The sequence below is a fragment of the Marmota marmota genome, unplaced genomic scaffold (genome assembly GCF_001458135.2).
Source record: "Marmota marmota marmota unplaced genomic scaffold, marMar, whole genome shotgun sequence".
NCBI classification, from domain to species: Eukaryota; Metazoa; Chordata; class Mammalia; order Rodentia; family Sciuridae; genus Marmota; species Marmota marmota.
In genome coordinates, this window is record NW_026000223.1 from 8,089,731 (window position 1) to 8,098,902 (window position 9,172).

Here is a 9,172-nt window from a genome sequence, read left to right on the forward strand (position 1 = left end):
TGGGATTACAGGCCTGCACTATCATGACTGGCTTATTTTTTTTTTCTTGTTTTTTTGATAGCAGATGTGGTAATGGATGTGAAGTAGTATCACATTATGGTTTTGGTTTGCATTTCTCTAATGACTAGTTTAGGATCTTTTCATGTGCTTATTGGCTGTTTGTATGTCTTCTTTGGAGAAATGTCTATTCAGGACTTTGCTCATTTTTAAACTAGGTTGGTGTGTGTGTGTGTGTGTGTGTGTGTGTGTGTGTGTGTGGTGTTATTGTTATCCATGCATCTTAAAATTGAGTTTTATTTTATGTTATACAACCTTATTAGGTGTTTGACAGGAGGATTTCCATGCTGTCCTATGGCCATTTTGATGGATCAGGGATTCTCTAAGATCTTACTGTGCCCTCTGTACTTTTTAGTTTCATAGCTAAGAAACTTCCCTTCATCCTCAGGCTTTTCCTGCCCTATCTACTTCCTTGTTGTAACAGACCTGGGATTTTATCCTGAAAAAATCCACTGTCCCTGAAACCTTCTCCAGTGTCCATACTGAGAACACATCAACCATCTGAGCCTCAGCTTCACTGGGTGTTGTGAAGAGAACCCTGACTTTAGAGATGGACGTGTGGGACTTCAAAATGCCATTTCCATGATCACTGTGGTTCCCGCACTCTGCACTTCAATCTTCTTGTTTACGGGGGTAGGGGACCATGGCATAGGAAAGTGTACCTGAAGATGTGCGTATAAGATCAACGACATAATGAATGTCAGGCACCTAGCCAGATGCTAACACATGGGAAATGCTATGGAAGTTTGTTCCAATTTCACTTTGCTTTCAGCAATCACAAAGCAGACTTTATTCTCACCCAGAATACTCTCCTCTTGTGATGTGGAACTCTGCAATTTCCCTCTGTGACCCGATTCCCTAACCTGCAGCATCAGTTTCCTATGGCTGCTGTAACAAATCACCATGGATTCGATGACTTAAAACAACAGTTCCTTCTCTCATCGCTCCAGAGTCCAGAAATCTGCAAATCAGTACCACTGAGAGGAAATTAGGGTGTTGGCAGGTCCTTTACCTCTCTCCCTCTGGAGGCACCAGAAGAGAATCCTTATCTCTTCTAGTTTCTGGTGGCTGCTGACAGCCTTTGGCTTGGGACCACATCGTTCCCATTTCTAACTCCGTGGTCCCCTTGTCTTCTTTTCTAGTGTCACATCTCTCTCTGTAATGAGGGAGATTGCATTTAGGGCCCACCTGGATAATCCAAGTTAACCTCCTCATCTCAAGGTCTTTAACTGAATCACATCTGCCTTTTTTAGCCACATGATGTTACATTCCCAAGGATGCAGGGATTGGGCCACAGGGACCGTTTGGAGGGGGTCGCTGGTCAGCCTACAACACCTACTCTCCACCCACTTTCCCACTCCCACTGAATCTGCTTTCCAGCTGCATCATGTTGCCTCGTCGTCACTTTCTGTACTTAGTCTATGATGGGTCCCCTGGATCCACTCCCTCTCCTCATGCCCCTTCCTCATAACCACATCCCATCACTGGTCATCTCCTCCACAGTCCCCAGGACCTGCCGAGCCCCCACCCTTGGTCCTCCCAGCGAGCTGGTCCTCCAGATCCACTAAAGACACAGAAGCTCTCAGGTGGGAACACTCTTAACTCCTTTCCCTAACCCCTAAGGCAACAAACCTACATCCTCCCTCTCTCCTTCCTTTGTTCCTTTCCTTTCTTTTCTCTCCTTTGTCTTTTATGTCTCCACTTTTGGGTGTGGGCAGTGTTGGATGGGTGGGGTAGAAGGGGTGAGTGAAGAGGAGGGTCCCAGTTGCAGATCTGATTGGTGGAGGGCCCTGAGGCATCTGGCAATGGGCAGGTTTACCTTGATTTACCCAACACAGCTATCAACCCAGCCTGCCTCAGAGCCAGCCGAGGAGGGGTAATGGTCAGGTTCTTGCTTCTGTAAGTAAGGGCAGGGGGCCCTGTCACTCACTAAAACCAGGTGGCAGTCCACACAGAAGAGATGATATGGGCTGGGGTTGTGGCTCAGTGATAAAGCACTTGCCTGGCATGTGTGAAACAGTGGGTTTGATCCTCAGCACCACATATAAAGAAAATAAAGGTATTGTGTCCATCAACAACTGTGTCTCATATATATATGAGATGATACTGTTGATCTCTCTCTTCTTATAAATACTTAGGATTTTTTTTTTCTGGTGCTCTTCCAGCCTGATCAATATCTCAGAGGATGGGTAGGGAGGAATCTTGAATTTCTGATTCACTCTGGATAGTTTGAGTAGTCAAATTCTTAATATGACTCTTCAGATTATACATTAATCTCACTGAAGTCCTTTGATAGAATGAGTAGAATCTCTTCACTCCCCTGCAAGTGAGGACTCATATTTATTCTTACTAGACTTGGCTCTATATGAATCTGTAGGCTGCACTCTCTTGAAGCACCCTACCCATGGTTCAGTTGAGAAAGGTCAGACTTGGTCTTGACTTTTGCGGCAGCAAGGTTGTTTTAAGGGCTCAGGACCTTTTTTTTTTTTAAAGGTCTGGCCCTATTTTGGCCCACCCAGCCACATTTACATTCAATAAGTGTAAATGTAAACCTTCTCTCTGGCCAAAAGAAAACCCTCATAAAGATTTAGGCCCATGTATGTATGGTATTTTGACTACTCACTTGATTTGGAAATGGGAAGTGCTTGGGACAAATACAGGCCTTGAAGCATAGAGATGCGTTTATGAGAAGGGCCTGGCATCTGCTGATAATGAGCTATGGCCTCGATCCAAACCCCAATTTCATTACTCACAGCTTTCATTGGACCCAGAAATCATATCCTCTTACCTTCAGTCTCCAACATCCCTATCCCTTTATCTTGCAAGCTAGAATTGAGGCCAGCTCTAGCATTTGGTCCTGGGGAAGGGAAAGAACTAGAGCATGGCTCAAAGGACAATCCTTTCTCTCAGACTAGCTTGGGGATGCACTCAGCTCACTTGAGCACACTGTGGCCCTGTGTACCTGAACCCAGGAAAAGTACCTTAAGCCAATAGATAAGCCTCCATCTTTTCAGTCCAGAACCATCTATTTTTTTTTTTTTTAAGATGTGCTATACTGGGCTGGGGATGTAGCTCAGTTGGTAGAGTGCTTGCCTCACATGCACAAGGCACTGGGTTCAATCCCCAGCACCTCCAAAAAAAATGTGCTATACTTGACTTTCTTGCACCTTTTGTTTTCAGACATGTATACTCTGCCTTCCGTGCCATTTCTCATGTCTAACTTCCTGACTCTAACTCTGACTTCTAACTTCCTAACTTCCTGACTCCTGGACTGCTTTCCTCTTACTTGGATCAGATGTCTAATACTATTCCTCTAGTGCTAACATTGTTTCCTACTGTACCCGGTCAACCTTGTGCTTGGTCTAGCTCAGTCGACCTTGGCCAGTGTCCCTCCTGGGAGTCACCTACAGTCAATGAACAGGATCCACACACTGCTAATCTCTCAGGCATTGTCCTTCTCCCAAACTGCTCTTTACCCTTTCCCTTTGTTCAGAAACTTATCTTTTCCTTCATCCTTACTTCCACTAATTTGGGTTTTGTTGATACTGTGTCCCTAAAGTCCATCAAATCTATACACCACTTGCTTTAACTCTAAGGCCAAAGTCCAGGCTCATCGTTTTTACCCAAGTCTGTTGCTTTTCTTCTGATCTCCTTGATTTCAGCCCTATTTCATCCTACCATGAATGTACCCTCCATAGTGCCACATGCATGATATGTAAACTGCAAACTTGACTCTGTTTTTCCAACTTAAAATACACCAATTGCTGCAGAATGCAGGTTAAAATCCTGAGCATGATAGAAATCCCTCTTGTTCTGAATGCTGCTTTACTGCCCTGCCTTATTTCATGCCAGTCCCCCTACATCTACACCCCATCTGCCAGACCCTTTGCTGTGGTTTGAATATGGTTTATTCTCCCCAAACTCATGTTGAGGCTTAGTCCCCAATGCGGCAATGCTGAGAGTGCTGGAGCCTTTGAAAGATAATGAAGTCATAAAGGTTCCCTCACATGAATGGATTAATGTCCTTCTGAAGAGGCTGGGTTAGATCTCTCAGGAGTGTGATGATTCTCATGGGACTGGATTAGTTGATACCAAAGCAGGTTGTTAGAAAGCAAGGTAGTCCAGTGTTTTGGCTTTTCTGCAAATGCCTATTCACCTCTCTCATGTGCACTCCTACCATGTGATACCATCCTCATGAACTGACACAGAATGAGGCCCTCAGCAAGAACTTAGAAGATACCCACATTGTGTTCTTGCATCTCCATAAATATGAGCTAAATAAACCTCTTTTCTTTATAAATTTTCCAGGCTCAGGTGTTTTGTTGTGACCACACAAAATGAACTAAGGTATCCTTTTATCCTTCTCTTTTAGCATGATGTTTCCTTTGTCTTGAATTTTATTTATTTATGTAAATGTATTTTGTTTGAATTTGCATGAAACAAAATATTATTGTAGTTTTTGGGAAAATACAACAAAGATAATTTTGTCATCTTCTCTGTAAAAATGTCCTTGTTTTTCTTCTCTAGGAATCAGTTATGGCCTCTGATAGTTTTTGAGGTGTTTGTTCTTATATTACTTTTATAAATTATTATAGAAAACTGCTTTTTTTTTTTTTTTTTTTTGCTTTACATTTGTCTTCCTGGCTAAATTATAAGCAATTGAAGGACAGGAATTATAGCTCCTCCAACTTGGTACTCCCAGCTCCCAGCACAATGTTTGATACATAGGAAGTGCTCAATAAATGTTAATGGGATGGAATAGAATTGGCCAAGACCACTTAACTAATTAGAGGCAGAATCTAGAGCAAAATCCAGGTCTCTCAATTCCCACTCCACCATTCCTCCGTCTCACCGTATTGATGTGTGTGGACAGTTGTTATTACCCAGCTGTGAGGTGTTCCAGCATGGCAGCAGGCATGGAGGGAAGAGCTCCTTCCTCCTTTGGTGAACTGGAGAACTACCCTATTTGTCTACTCAGTCTTTATGAGCACCCAGTGGGACAGTGTTTGTGAGCACACTGGGTAAAATGAGAAGTTGCCTCTAGAGAAGAGGGATTATTACTGACACACAAGTCAGAACTTAGTTTTGATCTTTAACAAATGGATTAAAGCAAATGTTTCTGCTATCATTCCAAACCATCACAAAAGGACTTACTCTTTATTCTCTGACCTTCACAGTAACGAATGGAGACTGCCTGCGTAGTTAGAGGAGCCAGTATTTTTCTGAGTTAGTGTTCTTTGTCTATATATTATGCTGGTAAGACTCTTCCCAACTGTCTCTTGGAGATGATCCTCTTCTCCCCTTTCCAGGAATGTGTGAGTCCCAGAGATGGTTTTATATCTGACCAGCAGAGCCACACAAAGTCTTCTTCACTGGGTGGTTTCCAAAGTCTCTGATGCTGTATGCAAGGGCACATTCTGAGGTCAGAAAAAGTTCTTAGAAATTAAAACTAATACAGCAGCGATGAAATTTTTAAAAATATTCATTTAGTTGTAGATGAGCGTACAGTATCTTTATTTATTTTTATGTGGGGCTGAGGATTGAACCCAGTGCCTCACACATGCGAGACAAGCACTTTACCACTGAGCTATAGCCCCAGCCCCAGAGATGAAATTTTTTAATGGAAAAATTGAAAAGTAGAGATGAAGAAATCACCGAGGAAGCAAAATAAAAAGAGAAAGAACTGGAAAATAGGAAAGAAAAAAAAAGAAGAAAATTAGAGGAAAAATCCTGGAGATTGAATATCCAAATGATAGGAGATGTACAAAGAGAGAGAACAGAGTAAAGAAGTCATTAATGCAATAATTCAATTTCTCCACCTCGAGGGCTGTTTCTTGATGAAAAAGGTTTAGTGAGGGCCTGGCACAGGCAATAAAAGCAGAGATACACCAAACACATCATTGCAAGGTTTCAAAATGTTGGGGTCAAGGAAAAGACCCCCCGAGCTCTGAGAGAGAAATATTTCATGCAAACTGTCAAGAATCAAAATGGCTCTGGATTCCTCCTATTAGCAACCCAGAAAATTGGGATATAATGAAGCAATGCTTTCAAAATTCAGAGGGAAAATTATTTCCAGCCTAAAATTCTATATCCAGCCACACACTTTCCGGAAGAAAATAATAAATTTTCAGACAGTTAATGTCTCAAAAACGTTGCTCTCCTGTCCTCTTTCCTCTGAAGTTCCTGGAAAATTGATTCCACAAAAACAAGGAAGAAAATCAAAATCAAAACCAAAAACTAAAGAAGCAAACAGAAAGACAGACATTCAACATTAAGAGTAGAAATATGAGCACTTGCCTGGTATGTGTGAGGCACTACGTTTGATCCTCAGCACCACATAAATAAATTAAATAAAGTCATTGTGTCCATCTTCAACTAAAAAAAAAAAAAAGAGTGGAAATACCCTGATGGATGGTGAGGGGTGTCACCCTAAACCAGCTTGAGGACAGATTGGAGGTCATAGGGTAGTCAGAATTATTTCCTTAAGACATTTGAACCTATGATGAGGAGAACAATTTGGGAATCATTTCAGGATGAATTAGTGGTAAGTTCATAGATAACTAAACAAACGAAAATAGTTGGGTTGAGTGGGGAATGTAGCTCAGTGCAGAATCCTTGCCTAGAGTGTGTGGGAGGCTTGGGTTCCACCCACAACACTGTAAAGAAATGGGGGACACCAGAGGTGTCAGGTGTAACTCAGCAGTAGAACATAGCTTATCCAGTGTGGGACCCTAAGTTCAATCCCCAGCACCCTCCAAAATAATAATCAGTAATAATAATCAAAAGAAGATAGTCATAATATAAATATTGATGTAACCCAATTACAACTGTGTTGGGAAGATGTAGGCCTGGAAAGTGTGAGTTATATGGGTTTTAGTGATAGCAAAAATTAAGTCTTACTTTCTGTGGTAGGGAAAGGCCACAAATCAAGAAGTAGTAATGTAAACAGATAATTTAAAAGTATAAGAGTAAACATCTCATGAATCAGCTCAAGAGTTGAATTTATGGTTTCTGGGAAGTGGAAAATGTTTGAGTCTGGTTTTAAATATGACTTATAGGGGCTGGGGATGTAGCTTAGTGGTAGAGCATGTGCTTAGCATGTGCCGAATCTGGGTTCCATCCTTAGCACCACAATTAATAAATAAACATGCCTGGCAGAACTATCTCCTCCAGGTCTCAGTCAATAGCTCATATCCCTGCTTCACCTGAGAATTACCTGGATATCCTTGGAAGTAGTTTCTGGGTCATACCTCCAATAGGGGTACTACTTAGTTGGTCTGGGGTGAAGGCTAAACTTTGGGGTTTTAAAACTTTTTTTCTAGATGAGTTTAAATGCTAGCAATGTTTGAGAACAACTTTGATAGAAATTAAAACTAATTTCAAGATGGCTGGGGTTGCGGCTCAGCAGTAGAGCATTCGCCTAGCACGTGTGAGGCCCTGGGTTTGATCCTCAGAACCACATAAAAATAAATTTAAAAAATAAAGATATTGTGTCCAACTACAACTAAAATATAAATATTTTAAAAAACTAGCTTTAAGAGAGATTCATATATAACTAAAACACATATTAATACTCCCAACAGATGGTAAAGAAACTTCCAGAAAAGAGTGACCTGAGATGCTCAAGTCAGGCTTCCCTCAAAATCTCCAGAAGAGATTTTTATCCTTAAAAAACAAACAAACAAATAAAAACAGAAATGAAAAAAAAAATCACACACCTCATGGTCAACTTAAAATTCCTTTGACAGACAAGAGGCTTTCTTTTGGGGCTGTCCCTAACACAGAATACCTGGGAGATGCCAGAGGACTAAGTTTACACAGAGGTGTAAATGGCATGCATCTGACCCTTTCTTAGAAAGGTCAAGGGGCAGAGGTCATGAGAGCAATGAAAGCCTGAGATGAGGAGGAAGGAGAGAAGACCTGAGACAGGGGAAAGAAAACAAGGGGAGGGGGGTTTGAAACAAAGACGTCAATCTTCAACTACTTTTAATCGAATTCCAAACAAATAGCCTTTCTCTCCATTCTTTTAAGAAGCCAATTTTGAGTCTGCATATTAATTAATGGCCCCAGCTAGTTGCTGGTGGCTTTTAGAAGGGAGAGTCTTTGTCCCCTATTCTCTTTTCTGGTCTCTGGGTCAAGGGGAGCTGTGTTCAATTCCCTGAAGGAGGGTGGCTGCCTGTTTCTTTGGGCCACCGTAGAAGAATGGCATTATTATGCCGGCAGTCATCACTATCTGCCCTGACACATCTACAGGTGTACCCTTTCTTGCTGTGCCTCATGCACATTCCTTTTTCCTTCTGCTGTTGGCCTCCCCTGGATACAGGAGCCTACCTCTTATTCACTATATGGTGTATTGTTACCACCTTTGATTTGCTGCTGTTTAAACCAGATGCTGTCTGTCTTGTAGCATTGAATCCTCTGAAAGGTTGAAGGATGTAATTTCTGTGAATGATGGCTCTTTATAAGAAAAAGTCATATTGCACTTCATGCCCATCTTAAGCAGATTTCCCTGTCTCTGTTCCCACCCTGACTAGGAGATTAATGAATGAAGAAGTACATTCGGTGGCTTTAAGCTGACTGTCTCCTGAGAAATGCCAGCGCATTCCAGTGATCAGTAGGAGTCTGAAGGGCTTAATTGCTGGTCTCTCCTTTTTGCCCTGAGACACCTCCACCCTCTCCTGCATCATAAATCTAGGGGAGCCTGAATCAGTAAACATGGCCCTTTTCCTTTTGGCATTTAAATGCCTGGAGAAGAACAGATGCAGTCTTGAGAGGTTGCTCTAAGAAAAAAATTAATACAACTATAATGCTCCAATAAAAAAAATTGAAAAAAAAGAAGAAATTTAAAAGTGAATCATTTGTGTATCTTGAATAATTTTCCCCATCAACTTTTATTCATGTTTTCAGATATAGTGAATATAGGATTGATAAAATAAATAAAATCACCCTTCAAATAAATCAATTGTTATTTTTAAAGCCCACAAAAAATAAACTATGAAAAAAATGAATAAATCAGAAATGTCCACATACAGCTTGCCTGCTGTGAAAGTAGAACTCTAAAATCAAAATACATTCTACTCTCATGTATATCTAAAAAGAACAAATTTTTTAAAAT

At 41.2% G+C, this 9,172-nt stretch overlaps 1 non-coding gene across 1 annotated transcript; it reads left to right on the forward strand.

The window, feature by feature from the left end:
• The first annotated feature begins 3,119 nt into the window (after positions 1–3,119).
• Trnav-cac lies at positions 3,120–3,192 on the forward strand. Its single transcript has one exon. It is a non-coding gene; the product is annotated as a tRNA-Val (tRNA).
• The last annotated feature ends 5,980 nt before the right edge of the window (positions 3,193–9,172 follow it).